The sequence below is a fragment of the Pezoporus occidentalis genome, unplaced genomic scaffold (assembly GCF_034315485.1).
Source record: "Pezoporus occidentalis ecotype Australia unplaced genomic scaffold, CSIRO_AGI_Poc_V1 ctg15, whole genome shotgun sequence".
NCBI classification, from domain to species: Eukaryota; Metazoa; Chordata; class Aves; order Psittaciformes; family Psittacidae; genus Pezoporus; species Pezoporus occidentalis.
The window spans coordinates 5,535,729-5,557,781 of record NW_026913316.1 but is presented as its reverse complement, the minus strand read 5'-3'; the positions used below and the strand labels follow the sequence as shown (position 1 = coordinate 5,557,781).

The 22,053-nt window shown below is 39.0% G+C and overlaps 1 long non-coding RNA gene across 1 annotated transcript in view; it reads left to right on the top strand.

Moving 5' to 3' along the window:
• The window catches only part of LOC134159705 (uncharacterized), a 29,244-nt gene that overhangs the window by 3,094 nt on the left and 4,097 nt on the right, over positions 1-22,053 (top strand). The gene's annotated exons all lie outside the window — the stretch shown is intronic.

Genomic DNA, 22,053 nt, shown 5'->3' with positions numbered 1-22,053 from the left:
TAAGCCCAGCTGTAAATTAGACCACACACTCTCTCTCTCACTCCCTCCACTTTTCTCCCTGCTCCTGGTGGGATGGGGAGGAGAATCAAAAGAATGTAACTCCCATGGGTTGAGACAAGAACAGTCCAGTAACTAAGGTATAACAAAAAACCACTGCTGCTACCACCAATAATAACAATGATAAGGGAAATAACAAGGGAAGAGATACAACTGCTCACCACCCAGCCCAACCCGAGCAGTGATCTAGCCCTTCCAGGTAACTGCGCCCAGTTTACATACTGGGCATGACGTGCTGTGGTATGGAATACTTCTTTGGCTAGTTTGGGTCAGGTGTCCTGTCTCTGCTTCCTCCCGGCTTCCCCTCCTCCCTGGCAGAGCATGAGACTCAGAGAGTCCTTGGTCAGACTAAACATTCTGACCAGCAACTAAAACATCGGTGTTATCAGTGCTGTTCCCAGGCGGAAAGTCAAAACCACAGCATTACACCAGCTACTAAGAAGAAGAAAAATGACTGCTACTGCTGAACCAGGGACAAATTAACATTACAAAACAAAGAAATCCATTCTTAAAGTAACAGTGTTGTGGCTTTATCCCTGCCAGCAGCTAAGTACCACACAGCCACTTGCTTACTCCCCACCAGTGGGATGGGGGAGAGAATTGGAAGGGTAAAAGTGAGAAAACTCATGGGTTGAGATAAAGACAGTTTAATAGGGAAAGAAAAAGTTGTACATGCAAGCAAAACAAAATGGGATTCATGCACCACTTCCCACGGGCAGGCAGGCATTCAGCCATCCTCAAGAAAGCAGGGCTCTGTCACACATAATGGTTACTTGGGAAGACAAACACCATCATTCTGAATGTTTCCCCCTCCCCATCTCCCTTCTTTTTCCCCCAGCTTTATGTTCTGATCACGATGCCATATGCAATGGAATATCCCTTTGCTCAGCTGACAACAGCTCCCAGCTCTTTGTGCATCCCCAGTCTACTTGGTGGGGTGGTATGAGGAGCAGAAAATGTCTTGGCTCTGTGTAAGCACTGCTCAGCAGTAACTAGAATACCCCTGCTACCAACACAGTTTCCAGCAAAAGTCCAAAACACAGACCTGTACTAGCTACTACGAAGAAAATTAACTCTACCCCAGCCAAAACCAGCACTATTGATCACATTTGTAGATGTCTGACACATTCATTTCTTATAAGTGCATTAACTTTAATATAAGGTGACATGGCCTGTGCTGAACAAGTTTAAAAAATCCCAGTAATATCAATTTCCACTTCTCTTAGAAAATTGAAACATCTCAGTTCACAAACATTTCCTCATACACATTTTGAACATTCACTGCCAGTGCACATGTGTATACATCAAGAACTGCTTAAAGGCCAGTGTTTTATTCTGTCTGAGAACTTGATAAGTCTAGTGTTAATTACAAGCTTGACATCCTTGGACACCCAAGAAAACAAATGTGTGGTTGATTGGTAAAGCAAGAAATGTTGAACATACAAAACCACACAATTCACAGATAATTGAGTCATGACTTCAATAAAAATAGATCAACCATAAAGTAAACACTACTAAGATAGCTGGAGATAAAAAAAAAGCATTTATTATGGTTACCGTAGTCGTTAAGTGGCCATAACATAGAATCACAGGAAAAATTCACTTCTGACACTGAAACAGAATTTTTCAATAACAAAGATATCTATCTTTTCTTTAACTCCAGTAGCTTAACTGCTTTGTTCTCAAGAAAAAAAAAAAACACAAACTTGTTTATTCAGTTTCACAACATCTGTTTTAAGCATTGGAATCAAAATATATGAGGATTATACTATAGGATAAATTTACCAGTGTATAACCAGTTTTGTATATTTAAGTCAGTAGATTTTTTTCTCTTTATTACTGAGTTATACCAGCATTAAATTGACAAAATGTAGCAGTGGATGGGGCTCAGAGATTATATACAGTTTATTGTGACTTTATGCTGGATAAAAATAAGGCAGTTGAAACATTTATGCTTAGAAGAAAACAACTCAACTTTGATAAAATGAAACTCAGCAACTTTACTTTTGTAGGAAAGCATTTTTTTCTTTCAGAAATGTCAAAAAGTAAATTACACTTAATTAATCAAACTCTGAGTGATTCCCAATTAGTTTCCTACAGTTCTATGACATCTCTTTCCATTATTTTGGAGTGTGAAAACAATAAGCAAACAAGAATGACAATACATAATTACCAGGAGAAATTCAAATGTCAAAACTTCATGAAACACTCTCTTCCTCAAGCTCTGAATGCTTACTTCTGTAAAAGTCCAAAATCAGGTTTGTGTACACTACCCAAGTAATGTCTATTCAGAATGCCTCTGACAGCTTCCAGCAGTGGAGGGACTGTCACAGTGTCCTAGTTTCCACTGGGATACAGTTTATTTTCTTCCTAGTAGCTGGTGCAGTGCTGTGGTTTGGATTTAGTCTGAGAATAATGTTGATAATACAAGTTGATGCTGAGCAGTGCTTACCCTAAACCAAGGACTTTTCCATTTCCCATGTTCTATCAGTGAGGAGGGACACAAGAACCCAGGAAGGAGCACAGCCAGGACACCTGACCGAACTGCTAAAGAGATATTCCGTACCACAGCAACTCACACCCAATATATAAACTGGGAGGAGGTACCCAGATGGAATTGATTGCTGCTCAGGGACAGGCTGGGCCTTAGTCAGGAATTATACTGGATGGTGTATTGTGCATCATTTGTCATTTCTTGGGTTTTATTTCCCTCTCGAGAAGAGAGAAAAAAAATTCTTTTCATTAATATTATTATTATTATTGCTGTTGTTATTACTATATTTTAATGTATTTAAATTATTAAGCTGTTCCTACCTCAACCCACATTTTTTTACCTTTTTCTTTCCAATTCTCCTCCCCATTACATCATGGGGAGTAAGCTAGCAGATGAGGGGTGTTTAGTTGCCGGCTGGTGTAAATCATGACACACAGGCAGTGACACAGAGCTCTCCCTTGTACCACTGTAGGATGGGAAAGATAAAATACATTTAATTTTAAGCAAAATCTTAATTTATATGTATTCTAATTTCCCTATGTAAAAATATCCCCAGGATGGAATTCTGTTCCTGTTCATCCTGTTCTTATTCACACAAATGTTGCTGCTGAAGCCAGTAGAATTACAGAAATTGACCATCAATGGTTTCCTTCCTATGCTGTAGGGAATTGAGACATTTAGTCAAAGGTAACAAAACCAGCCAGGAAATAAAAATATCATTCATAAATGTCAGTACTTCCACAAATGATACTTAAGAAAAAAAAAAAAGAAAAAAGAAAAAGAAATTTGCAATATGGGTCCCATTCTTTCTACTGCATAAGTGGCATTTTTAGTTATTCTTTGTAAAATGCCAGCTGTCACCATAGGAGAAACATTTCCAGAAAAGAACACTATAATTTCTTTCTCTGTGTCCAGTGTTACTGGTGTCTCTCACACATGAAGATCACTGATGCACACATTTTCAGTTTCATCTTCCAGACTGAGACTTCTCTGCAGATGTTTTTGCGCATTCTTCAGCAAATGATGGTCAGAAATCAGTTTATTTATTTTAAATGGTATAGTGTGCTATGATAATTTCATTCATTTACTTTTTACTTTTCTAAAAACAAAACCAAAGCAATTCTCAGCATTTCTGACTTGCTTCTCTCTGCTTTTTTTCCAAGAAAGATAATAAAAATGGTTCTATCTTGAATATAGCCTATCTTCAGAGTGTTCCTGATTTTCAATGCTTAATCATTGCCTTCTTAACCTTTAGCTGATTTCAACACAAGCATCCTTTGCACTGTTGTTTTGGTTCCTGTGTTGGAACAGTTAATTGCTATACAGACTGCATATGTGCTTGCAACCAGAATCTCATCTAAAAGTAGCATCTGGGAATTCAGCTTTCTTCCTTATTTTGTTTCCTTTAAAGGAAATCTTTTATATCATACCCATATGTGCAGGCAACTTTCAAATCTCTATATCATTGACAGCTGCTAAGTCTAGGGAGAAGGCTGCTGAAAACACATGCCTCATGAGACATGCACCACTTCCTTACTAACCACAGCTTCTTGCTGAACAGTGTCTCCTCATGGAGCAGAATAGAAAAGCATGGAAATTAATTAGGAGAAAATAGAAGAGAGAAGGCATATGGGGGAACCTCATAGTTACCAGAAAAAATATTCACAAATGATAAAGAGCTGGTAAAATTTCTGGGAAGTTTCTCAGGATTGCTATTAACACAATAATAGTAATCTGCTGCTTTTCTCTGTATTCGCTATCAGCACTCTACTCACAGACAAATATCAAAGCCGTAGTAATGAAAGGGGTCTAAAACTTTCAGAACTGTAATTTTCTAAAATTATCAACTCACCTTAGGATAAGTCAACTTAGGTTCTTGGAAGGCAGACGGAGGGACTGTGAGAATGAAGACCCTAGGCCCACTGTACGAGAGGATCTGGTTCGAGACCATCTTAAAAACCTGAATGTACACAAGTCCATGGGACCTGATGAAATCCATCCGCGGGTCCTGAAGGAGCTGGCAAATGAAGTTACTAAGCCACTGTCCATCATATTTGAGAAATCATGGCAGTCAGGTGAAGTTCCCAACGACTGGAAAAAGGGGAATATAACCCCCATTTTCAAGGAGGAGAAAATGGATGACCCAGGGAATTACAGACCAGTCAGTCTCACCTCTGTGCCTGGCAAAATCTTGGAGCAGATTCTCCTGGAAGGCATGCTAAGGCACATGAAAAACAGTGCTTGGTGACAGCCAGCATGGCTTCACTAAGGGGAAATCCTGCTTGACCAATTTGGTGGCCTTCTATGATGGGGCTACAGAACTGATGGACTGGGTAGAGCAGTTGATGTCATCCACCTGGACTTGTGTAAAGTGTTTGACACTGTCTCACACGACATCCTTGTCTCTAAATTGGAGAGACATCAATTTGATGGATGGACCACTCAGTGGATAAAGAACTGGCTGGATGGCCACACACAAAGAGTTGTGGTCAATGGCTCAATGTCCGGCTGGAGACCAGTGACGAGTGGTGTCCTTCAGGGATCAGTGTTGGGACCGGCCTTGCTCAACATCTTCGTCACTGACATGGACAGTGGGATTGAGTGCACCCTCAGCAAGTTTGCCGATGACACCAAGCTGTGTGGTTCAGTTGATATCCTGGAGGGAAGGAATGCCATCCAGAGGGACCTTGACACACTTGTGAGGTGGGCTGATGCCAACCGCATGAAGTTTAACCATGCCAAGTGCAAGGTCCTACACCTGGGTCGGAGCAATCCCAGGAACAGCTACAGGTTGGGCAGAGAAGAGATTCAGAGCTGCCCTACAGAGAAGGACTTGAGAGTGTTGGTTGATGAGAAAATGAACATGAGCAGGCTTCAGTGTGCGCTTGCAGCCCAGAAAGCCAACCGTATCCTGGGCTGCATCAAAAGGAGCATGACCAGCAGGTCAAAGGAGGTGATCCTGCCCCTCTACTGTGCTCTTCTTAGACCTCACCTGGAGTACTGTGTGCAGTTCTGGTGTCCTCAACATAAAAAGGACATGGAGCTGTTGGAACAAGTGCAGAGGAGGGCCACGAGGATGATCAAGGGACTGGAGCACCTCCTGTATGAAGACAGGCTGAGGAAGTTGGGGCTGTTCAGCCTGGAGAAGAGAAGGCTGCGTGGAGACCTCCTAGCAGCCTTCCAGTATCTGAAGGGGGCCTACAAAGATGCTGAAGAGGGACTCTTCACTAGGGACTGTGGTGATAGGACAAGGGGTAATGGGTTAAAACTTAAACAGGAGAAGTTTAGACTGGATAAGGAGGAATTTCTTTCCTGTGAGGGTGGTGAGGCACTGGAATGGGTTGCCCATCCCTGTCAGGGTTCAAGGCCAGGTTGGACAGAGCCTTGGGTGATATGGTTTAGTGTGAGGTGTCCCTGCCCATGGCAGGGGGGTTGGAACTAGATGATCTTAAGGTCCTTTCCAACCCTAACTATTCTATGATTCTATGATTCTACTTCTCCCCAAAGAACAAAATGCTGCATGGTTACACCGTGAACAGGAAGGCATAGGGGCAACCACAGCAGCACATACCTCTTGAAAGCTGAGGAGCACCTTGCAAATTATGTGTCAGGACCCTCTTTCAGATGGAAAATAGAGCAGTTAAGGTGAAAAGCAAAAAATATGAGTGCGTTAGGCCTACTAAAATGATCTGAAATGTTCAGTGAAAAAAAAAAAAAAGAGTGATTTATAAAATATTAGCCTTTGACCATTGTAAGATCCACATTCAATAAAAATACCATTCAGTCTCCAGGCTAAAAAGACACAAAGAGATGATGGCTGTATTTTACTGTAGAATTTGTTTGCTCCCCAGTGCAGTGATTGTTGCAAAGCTGAGGTAGTTCTGTACATTACAGTTTCCTCCTTGCAAAAGAGGAGCATGTCTTGCAAACATAGGTTCAAACTGGTAATGAGAATTGCAATCAGTCTCAAGGGAGAACTTCTGTCAAGAACCAGGTGTTCTGCAGAATTTGGGTGAACCACTCTTGACAGTTCTGCACTGGACATGATAAAAGCAAAGTGTGATTGGATGCTAACAAAATCCATCCTTTCAAGGACTGCGAACTGGGAGGGAAAGTGTTGGTCTCTTTTCCCAAGTAACAAGCAACAGGACAGGAGGAAACAACCTCAAGTTGCACCAAGGTTTTTTTAAAATGCATTTGAGGAAAAATTTCTTCACCAAAAGGGTTGTCAAGCATTAGAACAGGCAGCCTAGGAAAGTGGTTGAATCGCTGTCCCTGGAGGTATTTAAAAGACTCATAGACATGCCGCTCAGGGACATGGATTTCACAATGGTTAATGGTTGGAGTCAAAGATTTTAAGGGTCTTTACCAACCTAAATGATTCTATGATTCTATTCTGGGTGCTGCTGCTGCTGCACTCAGGTGAGTGAGTTGGAAGCTCCTCAGGCAGGAGAGAGAAAAGAGTGACCTGTAGTTTCACCTTATGGCTCCAAGTCTGACATCAAGGTATGCTTTCATCTAATAGGCATAATCACAGCAACAGCTTGGAGAGGAAATCAAGAAGTATTAAGTGTATATATTTAATTTGTAACAAATAATAAGGGTTTCTAGTCCCTGTTTACAGAATATAAATGTTTCATCTCTTGGAGACTGACTGGACTTCTTTCGGACCCAGATATTTCTCATATCATTCTCTGTGAAAATCTTTATCTCAAGGTAGCCTTGGGGTATTTATGTTTGACAACTTAAGCACGCAAGGAGCCTTCTATTTCATACTTTGAAATACAGCTTGCCAAGGATGTTTAAACTACGTCACATTTTTTGATTGCCCTAAGCAGTCACAACTGAAAATCTTTGCTTTCCTCAAGAAGCTCTTGGAGCTGAAGGTGTCACATTGCAGCCATTTGGGCCACCTAGAGTCCAGGTGGTACTTACCTGCAGCCATCTTAAATTGGATTACAACTTAATATTGCCATGAGGCTTCTTTAGCCTGATATTCCTTGTCCCTGCTCTCTCCCAGAAGTGAGAAAGCCCCTTTTGTAAAGTATCTTTATTACTTGAAGCTGGTAAAAGGTCTTTTTGACTGATGGGCTCAGTTCTATTAATGAAAATCTAAATTGTTTTTAAAATCTAATAATCCTGAAAACTCTTTTTAAGTGTAGTATTTTTTAGCAAACACAATATAAAGCAAGGCTTTATAGTCTGCAGTGAAAACAATGGATCTTTATGGAACAGTGCCTGTCAAAGAGCAGGCTGATTTGGGCAAGCATGATTTTGTGGCCTTCCCATCTGCTACTGGTCAAGGATGTACTGATAAATGATTTTTCAGTAAACAGGCTTCAGAAATTATTTAATTCTCTGGAATCTGTAACCACTATGCAGGTCAAACATAGTTCCTCAGATCAAGCGGAGAAAGATTTAGGAAGCAGAAAATACTGTTGAACTCCTGATGCCACTAGAATTTCTAGAAGCCATCACTAACAGCAGTTAGCAGTAGGGGAACTCTATGAACACCATCAGTCTGAATTGCTCCTTTAGCTCTTTCCAGGTGCTCCAATGCCAGCAGCCGTGCGTGGTTTTCAGGGCTAAGCAAATAAGATTTAGCTGAGTTTGCATTTCTACATTTTTTATCCCTTTTATTGCAGTGATAGTCTTGAAAATGGAAAGCAGTCCTGAACACTCAAGGTTTATTGTGGATTTAACCTAATCATCAAAGTTATTCTAAATCCCTACTAGCCACCAAAAGTTAGGATTCTGAGGACATGAAGTCCTAGACAGCATCCTGTCTTGTATGTTTAGGAGTTATGATTTCTTAATTCAGTTAAGATCCTGTTGAGTTCTCCATCTGACTTCGAAAGGAGGCAGTCCCAGTGAAGTCAAATACTTCCATTGCAGTTTAATCAAGCCATGCAGGGCCAAATGGCCAAATGTGGTCACTGTTTTGGGTACCCAGTACTAACTGAAAACACTTGAAACGCTTTTCATCTATTCCAAACTGAAAATCTGGCAGAAGCAGAGCCAAACCTGCAGGAGGCTGATAGCTTTGACCTTAATCTAGAAAAGCACTTTGGCTCGTATTTAGTGTGACACACTTGACAGTGTCTAGTAGCTGCTCACAAAAACTGAAGGATAGACTTTCAGGGAGAACAGGCAGAGAATTCTGCTGTGTTATTTCTGATTGCATGAATTATGGTTTTGTCCTCTTTGCAAGGATGCATTAGGCAAAACTGTTTGAGAAGTGAAGCTTTGCTTTAAAGAAAGGAAAAAAAATACCAAAAATTATGATGGAGGAAGGTTTGCCAAGTTAACTAAGGTCTTGGTATTTGGAAGAGCTAATGTTCATCATCTGAAAGCCCGTAATAGTTGTCTCTCCTATTATCCTGTCATGTAAAAGTAACAGTATTTATAATGAAAGTGCTTTGATTCTAAAATACACGTTTCTTTTGAATATCTTAGAGTATCTCTCAAAAAAAAAAGTAAGAAGACCTTTAAAACTTTAATGTCTGCATTAGGTAATAAAGTTTATAAGTAAAGGAAGTGTGTAACAATTTTGCAGCCCAGTGCACAAATGTTGCCTGTAAATGGTTTCAATTAATTTTCATTTAACTGCAGATTGTGAGGTGAAAGTTAAGGATCCATCTCTGGTTTGGAAGACACCTTTCCCTGTTTTTCCATGATTTGTGGAACTTTATAGAATTAGTTTTATCTTTCACACTACAAATTTGCAGATGTCTATGAAATGTATTTTATAGAAGATATGTTTTCTGGAAGAAAAAAAAATCAGGGAAGATTTGCAAAAATTGTTAACTTTTCTCAAAGAAAAACTGGATAAATATCTTGGGCTTAGGTGGTTCTGAATGGAACTGGAACCAGTTTGCTTGTAGGCCCTAATCAAATGCATTTATTCAGCCAATCCACTTGAACTTTGGCAGTGTTTGATAGGCAATGGTACATGTTCCCATTTTCCCATCTGATATAAACTTGCTTGTGAAATTATCCTGCTTATGAGGGAAAGTTTCAATCCACAACCATGTTTTTAATTCTTAACTGTATCGCTGGCTGAACCATTCTAATGAATGTTAAACTTTGCCCTGAGACTGAAAAAAAAAACATACTAAAATTTGGAATTCCTAGTAAGATAAAATGGTTTTGTGTTTTCAATTAGATGATACCTGCAATGACTTTATGCAGAACTGCTCCAGCTGTACTCCTTGTCAAAGTCAAAATATTTAAGTGAGAGATGATGGATAAACTGTTTTCATCAGTGGTTAATATTCTGTGTTACAGTAGCACCTAAAGACACCAACCTGCAGTGTTGTGCTGGGGCTTGTAGAAACAACTAAAACTGATCTTTTGCCCCATGTAACTTGCAAGCAACAACAAACCCTTGATTCAAGGCCTATTTCCTAACAGCGAGATTTCTAGCATCGGGACCACAAATTCCTGGGCTTAGAGGAATTCTAGTGAAAAATAATTAATGGTAATTGAAATAATTATTGGCAGCAGGCCACATGGAGAGCTGAATTTTCACATAAAAGCTTTCAGGTTATGTATAATAAGAGGGTAGGCTGATTTTTATCATTCAGATCCAGTCATTCTCTAAAGCTGTTTTTTGTTTTCTGAATTTCTTCTTCCTATTTGCTATTTGAAGGTCTCATTATCTTGAGACTAAGTAAGTTGTAGCCTCACTTCTTGTTTTGTAATAGCCTATCGGAGACAAATACAAAAGCCAGGAACTTGAGATAAAAGGTAAGACCTCCATATAATCACTCCACATGCTCAAAAAACTTCTCTTTTTCCTATTATCACATGCAGGAGTTAAGAAATAAAACCTCACACAGGCAAAAAGCATTATGTAATTAATAAACTAAATATCTGTGGAAATCTGATACCAAATGAAATGAAAGAAGGTTCCTGGAGTGGATTTCCATGCAACTAGAACCATCAAATCACTGAAGTTTTTCAATAAGCCAGAAAATGGAGCAGGAGAGTGATAACTACTAGGGTTAAGATTTGTGGAAGGGGAACAAATGTAAGCAGGACTTTTATTTTTTAATTTCATATATTTGCATGTTAAACATACACAGCCATGCATCCCAGAAACATTATTTTCTTGGAATGTTTCTAATTTTTTTACTTCTTGTGTTACTTTATGAGATGCCACATTAATTTGTATGTGACATTGGGTTTGGATGTTTTGAGTGAGGTGTCCAGCAGCAGGTGATGCGTAACAGAGTTTTCAGTTTACTGTGTGAAAGATATTACAAAGATACAACTCCATTCTTCTTTGTGGAGTTTATAATTCTCAGTACAATTTAATTTTAGTATGCCTGGTTTTAAGGTTATTTAAAACCTGACAGCAAAACCTTCCTGTGGGCTTACGCCAGTCTCCACAAAACCTAGTGAACAAAGTGGAGGTAGGACTCATGGACTGAATGGTCTTACAGTGGTCAAATAGTTTCATTTCATTTTGTTCTGGTTCTGATGTCTGGGAACTTTGACCATGAGACAATTTGACAATGGTTTTATCATGACCTGGGATGGAACAGGAGGCTATAACCTTTGCTAATGGGAACTATTAAAAAGAACTGCATGATTTTGGCAGAAGTAGACTGAGTCGTAGTATTCAGAAGAGATAATGTCTGGAATTAATTCCTTGTCATAGAATGGAAATCTGTCTTACACTATAAAGGCACAGCTTGTTAGCAGCAGGATAGCTGAGCTATTTTTCAATGCCCTAGTGCTTACTTACAGACACCTATACAAAAGCACATCAGGTACAACTTCAGCGTTTAGGCAATTGAAGGAGACTGCTCAGTTTATAGTCAGTTGTGCAAACTGAATTATTTTCTACTCATTTTGTCCAGCCCTCCTTGCCATGACAGTACTGCCAGCAGGCTATGGAGTGTCTGGCAGCATTCATGCAAACTCAAATGCATCGTCATTGTCCGATGTTATTATAGAAGACTGTCAGTGCTTTCCTGTCTTGATATCCAGCAAACAGATAACACAGAGAGCCAGCAGTCTGTAAAGTGATTAAACCTGGAGAGAATTTCTTGACTCAAATAAAAGCAAATTACCCCGCGATAATCTTTCAAAAGGAAAACTGTTAGAAGACCTAAAATATTGGGAATATGCTTAATCATATGATTAAATATGCATATGATTTGAAAATCATAGCATTAAGCATGGAAAGAATATTTGAAATAATTTTGATCAGATCTAGAACTGCCACATAGAAGATGCAATACTCAAATACTCGGCCACTGTACTGTGATAAACAGAGTATCCAAGGGCCTTTTCATAAGTCTGGAGTCTAAAACATCCCTCTTCAAAATGCAGCTTTGGGTAGCAATGAAAGTAGTGGATATTCCTGATGTACCAGCCAAATGATAGATGATGCAAAGGAGAAAGAAGAGAGAAAAAGGAAAGAGACCAGATTTGGAACAATAGGCTAGCTGTGCTTAACAGATAATAATGTCAGAAAGACTTTTAAAAGAAATTTAAAGAAAAAAAAAGGAATTTATTTTTATTCTGTTCCTTTTTTAGAAAACACCTAATTCTTTCAATTAATTGATTTGAATGACAGTTGTAGACAAGTAATGAACTACAGATGTGCAACTCTATAAACTGCAGTCAGTAAAACATGGCTTATCAGTCCTTTACAAGGGAAAAACAAACCTAAAAACTTTGTTCTTTTTATTTGCTTTTAGTTCTTTCTAACTTCGCAAAACTCTTTAGCTCCATCTTCAGAGCAGTAAAGTGTTTGCACCTTCAAACCAGAGAGGGAGTAAACTGTTAAACATACCACAGCGCAGTGTAAAGTAACACAGAACAAATGCTTTGCAATACGGTTGAAAACAAGAGGGAATTAAAACCAGTTATGAAGCAGAAAACATTGAAGTACAGCACTTTCCATAGGTTGGTCCTGATCCTGGCAGTTACTTGTGCTAAGCTGGTTTGAGGAGTTATCATATGGCTTAATCATACGTGTGTGCAGATACTTCCCTGAAGAAGGGTATGTTTTACCAACGTGCACATAAAAGATCAATGAAAAACTCTTGCCCAGGTTTGGGGGGAAGGAGTAAGGAACGCAGTGACAAATAGTGATGTATTTTAGCCAGTAAATTACTGGGTACTGAGCAGAGTGACGTAAAGCTGCTGCTGAAAGTTGACAGTCTGCTATTGATAGCAGGGGCTGAATACTTAGGAGTCTACTGTGCTTGAAAATAGGAAAGTCATAATTTGGCAGAGTTTATGGGTCTGTTATCAGCTGCACAACAGCTGGGTTATAGACTAGTAAGGCTAAGGAAGTCAGAGGAGTACAAAATAAGCTAATTCTCGGCTGAGGAGATGGTTACTTTAAATGTCAGTAATTTAAAGGCATTTCATTACTTGATCCCAAGTGCCAGGTCTGCTTTTGACAATGGCTTCTCCTTTTTTTTTCTCCTCATACCACCATTGCAGCTTCTGTCTGAGATGACGCGGCGCTGTGTATGACCTGTGCTGCTGAGAACATTGCATCTCCCTGAATTGACAGTGAACATGAGCAAATTTATTTGGTTTATTACTCAGTTTGCAGTCTTTTCAGAACCTACTTCAGGCAAATAACTCTTGCAGCTCAGTAACCCATTTGAGATCAAGTTTTATTGTAACCACATGGGTGTTGAAGAACAGTCTTAACTACTTATGGGATTGATGTAAACATACACATTTAGTTTAATATGCTTCCAGTACAACTTTAATAAAACAGACTTCCTCTTCTCAAATTCAGCAAAGTATTGCATGCTGTAATTAAAAAGACACTGACACTAAACCCCAAGAACATTAATGTTTTCGTTGTTTCTTTAATAACGGCTAATCACAGCAAATTTAAGTTTTAATAATAGCTAGGAGAATAGTACTTCAGACAATTCAAATTAAGCTGGACACATTATGTTCAAGACAAGAGTCCCAAAGCAACCCTCAATAATTGCCAATTGTCCTGCTTTCTGCAAAATGCAATTCTTTCAGACTCAGGAAGATACGTGTTGCTCTAGAGTTTGCTTGTGATCACTGCATCTCTCTCTCAAAGTCAGGTTGTAGAAAGAACAGCTTTAATACCTAAGAACTTGCTTTTGCTGCCACTGATTCAGGGTTGTGCAATGTTTGGACTGGTTCATTCAAACATTAAAAATTGTTAAAGCCATAACAAGTTTTCGAGCTACCTATTAAAATCTACTCCTGACATGCCTGATGCTCCTGATCTCTTTATGGGTCACAAACAGCATGTTTGGCTCAGCTGGTACTTTCTTCTTTATCTGTCAAATGCAAGTCTTCCTAACAATGGAAGCACAGATAAAGTGGTTGAACCTCCCTGATACCAAATAAATAGTTAAAATAGAAAGTGGAGGAGGAATTCATATGATGTGTCAAAACGACGGCGGTTCTGGTAGCTTAAATTCTACTTTCTATATATGCTGGATTGTGCCGAATACTGCAGGAACTACATTAATGTATTCCTAAAAGTGGGTATTAGCCTACCAAGAAAAGAAAGCAGCAGCCGCATGTGTGGAAGCTCTTTGCTGATTACCAAAAAGATGAATGTTTTATCTAAAAATGCAAAGTAATCTACTCCAGCAGTAATTCAGGGAACTGAACGGTCATGTGCAGAGGCTTGAAGGTCACTTTTCACAGCCCTAAGGGACAAAGTTTTGACAATAAATACAGCTGCTCTCCCAGTCCTACAGTGACCTGCAGAAAAAGCACAATCTCATAGGAAAACACAAATTCATATGACACACAAGCTGGTAACACTGGGAAGTTGTACGATAGTCTTCAGATAATTCCCTGCCCTAAGGCTGAAATCAAACCATTAGGACTGCCCTGGGCAGCAGGGAGAGCATTTCCCAGTATGTACCCATTCTCATCTCCTGCTAAGATTCTCTACACTGTACTCTAATTAGAGTGTGTGTGTAATAATACTGTCCCTTCAAAAATGCTCAGAAACCCGAAATAAAGCAACTCTTGCCATGTATAAAATGTAGTAAAGGAAATAAGGATGATTGAAACAATGGTCAGCTAGGCAAATTATTCATACTTTGTGCTACTATGTGTGACACTGCAATATCAACTGGGCTTATTTTGCAGTCTTATGTAATTTTTTTTTAGTCATTGTTGCGACTTTATTTCAATTTATTTTTAATGCTAGAAGAAAGTTGGTGTTCTCTAGTTCTTAATTCTGGTGTTAATTAGTCTGAGCTGCCAATCTGGTTGTGTCAGCATAATGATGTAAAGTGAAGGGGATACTCAAGTCAAATCTTGCAACTGGATGCCTAATGAGCATTAGCAGATACATATACAGATGTATTAATATCACTGTGATCTAGTCCATGAGCAGTGCCTTACAACTGCCTGCTCACGTTCCCCAAGAGCTTCTCTTAGAATCTCATTTATGATGATGGCTGAATCAAGGCAGTTATTTTATATGGCTGTATATAATAATTTTAAGATTTTGCTGACTAGTGGGTTTTGAGTGGGAGGAGCATTCAATAAATATTCTAGAGACACAAGAATGTAAAATATAGGGTTCAAACTGTTAAAGAAAATGTTCATCTGGGACAAACACTTTTAAATATGGCATGCATATTCAGGCCCAACAAGACAAATTGGACCAGTCCTTTCCATCTTTTCTCCTAAATGACAAATTAAAATTAGGGACCAGCAGCTCCATGGTATCACTTTTCCATATACAGTTCAATAAGCAAGCCTTCAAATTCACTTCTATAAAGGTGTTTTTATATGGCTTTAAATTTCCACCACTGCAGCAGCCTGTCTCCTCTAGCACCTAAGATGAATTAGACACAAGAGAAATCAGAAAGAGGGAAGGCAGTGCCTTCTGCCTCACTGGATTGCATTGCATGTGAGCTGCTGGAAAGCTGCAGAGTCCTTTCAATGTAGACATTTGGAATTTGGAAAGTAGCTTCAACATCTCTGCTTCCACTGTCACAGGCTACACTGAATATACAGCTTGGCACAAGGGTTTGGTGTGACAGTTTTTGCAGGGCATACACAATGCTTGCCAGCATTAGAAAATACCAAAATAGCAATATACTGTTTGCATCCTTCAACTCCTTGATGTTGCAGGAAATAAAGTAAAATAAAATCTAACCCTTCAGTGGGCTATCTCTGTTCGTGCCACCACAAGTTCATTTTCACTTGCTTGTCAAAGAGCATTGGACTCTGTCAGTTCGAGTATTTTGAACAGGAAGTGCAAATTCCTGTCCATAGATAGAGGAAAGAGAAATCAAAAGATGTGAACCAACCTGAGCAAAGTCGTGTTGGAATGCAATGGAATAAACACGAATGGAATATTGGTTTATTGGAATATGGGGTTCCATATTTAGGAAGGCATATTACATTTCATTAAAAATATGTTTTGGAAGTACATCACAATTCAGTTATTCAAGGTGACTATGGGAAGTTGATGCATTTAAATTATGTGTCTAGCACATAAAATGTTGTCTGTACTAAGCACAAAAAGTGTCATTGCTATTAATATCTGAAAAGAAACTGATTTTACATCTACAGTTCTAGAATCTATTTTCCTGAGTGGAACTGTAAGCATTCATGGATTAAATTATAAAAATCATAAATTAGTAGAACCTAGAAAATGTGTAGTTTCCTCTGCTGCTTTTCCACACATCATAATGTGTATATATAGAAGAGCTTTGTTGTTTTTTAGACCTAGTAAGGACACAGAAATAGGAGCTTTTACAAGGATTGTTAGAACCAGCTTGTTCTACTGAGAAGCAGAACTTGGATCAAGTATGTAATGCTCCTTACCTTGCTGAATTTATCTTCGAGATTTCACAAAGCTCAGCTTGCTTGCAAATGTGGAATTCCTTTTGTGATTCCCCCTTGTTCTTGCATTGTACCATGCATTATTCCATTAGTCCACAGCTTAGTGCTTATTATCATCATCCTTTTTGTGCTTAATAATGTTTACTAAGGTTTTAACTGCATTCCTGCACACAACAATAACTGTAGCAAACCGATGAAAAACACAGCCATTTCAGTGCAAAACAATTAGCTTACATGTCCTTGAGACATTGCTTGTGTTATAAATTGCACATTAAGAAGGAAGAAACCATGCATGTTAGTTGGAAATAAACAAAAAATACATTACTGGCATGTATTCTGACATAGAAAAATGCAGTACTTAAATTCTGCAATTAATAGGTTCATTTCATAGGCAATATGTCAGTGCTTTATAGTCTTGCTTTAGAATTCTGGATAAGTCATTCTGATCATCACATGTAATTCAGGGTATTCCCATCGTACCCAAGACTGACAGAAAATTGTCTTCATGGTACCCCAGCCTCCTAGAACATCACTGTTCTCTGCCTCCACATGCAGGCATTCTTCCAATGAGGCCAGAAGTACGTATTCAGTGCTGGGCACTGGGCATACCTGGCATCACCAGCAGTCTCCCAGTCCCAAGCTTTCTTTGAGGTCTAGTAGAAGGCCTTTCAGGAAGAGTCAAAAGTCTCTTCTGCAGAAATGCAGAACAAATCCAGGAAGCAAAAAGCCATTTATAAGGCCAAAGATTCTTACTTGTGAGCCCCAAAGAGATTGGAAGAGCGACAAACTGCTGCCACCTGCTGTTGGTTCATTTTCAGACACCGAAGCTCCAGCAAACCAAATTCATTCACAGCAGACAGCAGAAATTGCAAATCATTTCATTCTTTAGGGAAAAGGGAAGAAACAACCTGCTACATTTATTCCAGGTGTAAGCAGGTACTTCTTAGACCTATGGCACTAGTGCCAATCCTATAGCTACTAGCATCCAGTACCTTGGCTTTTCTACCCTGCAATCGCCACTCTGTCAGTGACTTAAATGTGACCTTGAGAAAGCCAATTAAGCTTTTTAATGCTGTTTTCCAAGCAGTAAAATTTCCAAGCAGTGTTTTTGACAAGTTTATAAAGGTACAGGATATATTCGTGTGGCTGTTTAGGAGCGTACACTTTTATTATTATCTTTACATCTTATTTCTTTCAGAAGTTTATTTTAATAAAGCTCCCATTGTGATAAAATTTACAAGGATTGTTAATAAGTAAGCATTATTATTCCACTGTGAGTCTGCTCCAATCATACATATAATAGGGTGAAAAGAGAGCAGCCTGAACCAATGGGGGGAGGTTAGAGTAATACAATGTTTTTGTATGTGGCTCTATGAAGTTGACAGTGGGGTCACAATAAAAATTACACGGTGCTTCTGGAAACCTGCTTTTTAGAGATGTCAGTGATCACTGCATTTTGAGTCAGAGCTCAAGCTGATATGTTCCATGTTTACTAATAGATGCCAATTCATGAAGCGCCATAGTGTGCATCACGTTAGCCAAATAGCTGAGCTCTGACTATCATTTTGCTACCTGCAGGTATCACATATTTTTGAAGGTAATCATTTCCTGTCGGTGACACTGTAATGCGGACTGTCCTGATCTCACTGCCAATTGTGGAAGGGTGAACCACAAAAGTGGAACTGCTAGCAGGTGATTTTCTGTGATCCAGAGTAGTGTCTCTCTGAGGGGGAATTTGATGGCCTTGAGTGAAAACAAAGTGAGCTGATTCTCAAGCTGGCAGTTCTCTCAGGAGCAGCAGCAAAGTCCTGCAGCTCTCAATCTTAAGAGTGGCCTGGAGCCTAACACACAGCTTGAAAACTCATGGGTTTAGTTATATTTTTGAAGTCTGCATATACTTACTTTAAAGTAAGCATTCTTTTGAGCTGGAACAGACCAGAATAACCATGAAGTATACTAGCTTTGTATATAAAAAATGACCTGAAAGCAGTATGTTTGTCCACACGTTTATAATTATTATTTCAAAACCAAATATATCTAAGGTCAGCATCACTGGAAGATGCTCAGATGCATGTCTGCCATACGTAAACCAAGCTGCAGATATAAGGCATTCTATGACTGCTTATCTGTGTGCTTGTTTTATTCTTTTAGGCAAATGAGCAATATTGGATAATGCAATGTAAACTCAATAGCATTTAAGAAGGCACACTGGGGGTAAACTGCCCACTGGCAATGTACAGTGCGCAGCTATTTCAGGGAGCTGAACCTCTGGTTTCCAGTCTAAAGAAATAAATGTCAAAAGACAGGGCCTGCTCCTCTGATGCTGCTTTAATTACTTTATTTTATTAGATATAAAATTCTATTTAAATGGTGGTATTTCTCCCACCTATTTTTGTTTTGACCATAATCAAAATGAATATATGAAGACTGCTATCTGTAGTAAGAGCATCTTGGAGCCTCTTGGCTTTTTCAAATCAAAATTAATCCCAGGGAGTTTCGTGGTGTTGCCTCATCATGTGATGCATCAAACACTGCCACTGTTCTAGGATGAATCATAGAATTATGCTCTGTTCCTCAGCATGACAAATTCTGCAATAACTGACTTCTCACTTCCTATCTATGGAGAATTTAAAAATAAGGGTCTATTTTAAGAAAAAAAGCTCTTCTTTCTACTGTGGAAGAAGAGTAATTCATCCCCTATGTACAAAAAAGTGATAGCAGCGTATCTTTACTTTCAGCTAGGAAAGACTCCATTAGTCAATTCAATAGCATAAGTTAGAAATTTTATCTTTATTCAAAAAGCAGCTGGGGTGTGAAGAAATTGTTGTTGCTGGTTTTACCAAGGGTTTTTGTTTCCTATCACAGTTAGCCTGAGTGTAAAACAAAAACCTTATCCAAAATCTCATTAATATGGAGATTTTTAAATTAGGACAAGGTGATTAATTTTTAATGTTCTTATGTTGTTTGAATGTACACTGAAGCTTTTTGTTTTTAGCTTGGACCACAAGCACGAAAGAAGGGAGAGAGAATTCTGTTTGCTGGCTATCTTACTGGAGTAAAGTTCTCTGTTTTCTGCTGTCAGACAATTCTCTTACCTTAAATGAGTCAACTTGAATCATCAGTAACTGTGGTTCTCTCTAAGACAGTCTGCATCACTTCGTAAGTAAATCTCTCTGAGCACTAAATAAATACTCAAGACTCATCATTTAATTTTTGAAACATTCTAAGGCCTGTTCATGTAAACATTTCACTCAGCTGAATATTAATAAATACCAGAAACACAGTCTGATAAAATACAGTCACTCAAGATTTCCGTGAAAACTGGTGCTCAAATGACCTGTGAGTCTTTCACTAAGCCAAAGAAACATCTCAAGTTTCTCATTGGTAATCCTATTGTGGTAAAGGTAGAATAGTTCATGGTCTCAATCTGTAGGTTTAGAGTTGAACATGCTTATCTGCTCCTTCTGAAGCTGGAGACAGCACTTTCCAGAGAGGAGGGATACACATACCAGCTGTTGGAAGGTTCTGCTGGCCCTCATTCCTTATTTTTCCTTTCTTCTTTCAACAGTTCTTACTGGTAATGTTGCAATACTGATTTTTCAATTCTGTTCACATTACAAAATTATGTAATAAACCCTATCATGTGAGGAGCAGAACACGATAGTGTTGACATTAGGCTAGCCTACAACATGATAGAGGTCCCTGAACAACCTCAGATGGGAAAATTAATTGGAGAAAATTAGACAGGTCTTCTGACCAGTGCTAAGTAGAAGGGGAGAATCACCTCCCTTGACCTACTGGCAATACTCTTCCTATTACAAGCCAGGATACCATAGAGCAAGGGTGAATTGCTAGCTCATGATCAACTTTGTGCTCCTGTGTCCATCAGGACACTCAGGTCCTCTTCTGCCAAGCTGCTTTTCAGTCACTTGATCCAAAACAGTACTTTTGCATAAGGTTATTCCTCCCAAGTTACAGAGCTTGGCATTTTCTTTTGTTGAATTTCATGAAGCTTCTGTTGTTTCATTTCTGCAGACTGTTGGTGTCCCTCTGAATGGCCACACCACTATGAAGTGTATCAGCCACTGCTCTCAGTTTTGTGTCATCTGCAACCCTGACATAGGTGTACTCTGTGCTGTCATTCAGGTAGTCAGTGGTACCTTTAAACAGTACTGACCCTGGCATCAGCCCCTGAACTACACCATTATGGACAAACCTCAAGCTGGAAGTCATGTCACTGATCACAGCCCTCTGAATCTGGCAGGTCAGGCAGTTTCAGTCTGCCTTGTGGTCCATTTATCTAGCCCATTTTTCTCAGCTTGCCTATGAAGAAGTTTTGAGACACAGTCTTACTAAAGTTGAGATACATAATATCCACTTGCTACTTCATTATTTCGGTGTACTGACTTTGAAATACAAGAATATATGAGATGCCATAGGGGAAAATGTAATAAAATCTCTAAAATTGAGATGCATGACCTTTCTTAGATTTGCTCTCTCCAACACAGACAGTGTTTTGGGGTAGTCCAACTAGGTTTACTGACATGCAACAAATTTGCCTGATTACAACAGATGAAAAATATTGCTTAGGCAATTGAAAGTGATAGCCGACAAGGTCATGGTCCTGATTATGGAATGCTTTTCAATGGCTCTCTCCTGATGCACTAAGTTGCTATAGTGATTATCCATCTGCTTTTACAGCAACTTCATAAACATCAAGGAAAGCTAATCCATTTGCCTGTAATATTAATTCTGAATATTAAACTGTTGAATGAAAGAGGGTGATACTTGATGCTTCTAGTTCATTAAAGGTTTCCCTGAGCAGATCTGAAATGATATTGCAGGGCATTATGGGCTGTAGACAAAAACTTTTTCAAACCTGCTAAGCGAAGTAAGAAAATTAGCAAGAAGAGCTGATAAATCTTATCCAGAGTATCTGAATTAAATTGTTTGTTTGTATTATGTATACAAAGGAGACACTACAGTGTAGTGTTTATTCTTTGCAGGGGGTGGGTATTACCATAGTGCAGTCTAAGCACACGATTTGAGGATCATGTCTCTGTTTTAATTTAAGGAGCCTTGCATATTAGGACCTGCCATCTATTAACCCCATAAAGGATGTAGTCACCCAGAAGATCCTATAATTCAGACAATAGCACAAGCATCTCAGTGGACAGGGATCCTTTGTTCCCTTACCTTGTTGTGTTTCAGTACCCTTTCTTTGTAACATAAAGCATACACAATAAAATAGAAGAACCTTCTCAAGCTCTTGCAGAGCACTTCAATCAGCAGATATCGTTACATTTTGCAAGTAAACACCTCTCCATTGTTGCAAACATAGTAAGGTGGATCCTGGAATGACATATAACTACATAGATATATGTATGTTTGTGTAGGTAGTCATGCAGATAAAAATATTTTGCTTGTCCCTTTTAGAACATTGGCAGAGTTGTTTTAGCTCATACTAGTTATATATTTTAACTTGAAATTACTCTGCATAGGACTTTGGAAATAATAGCTAAGTTTTTCAGATAACTCATATTAAAATAAGTCATGCTGTGACAGATAATTTCAATGACAAAGAGACTTTCTGGTTTGTGCATGTGGCTTCTCACACAGCAGGATAGAATTCCAGAATTGGAGATCCTGAAAACCCCTGT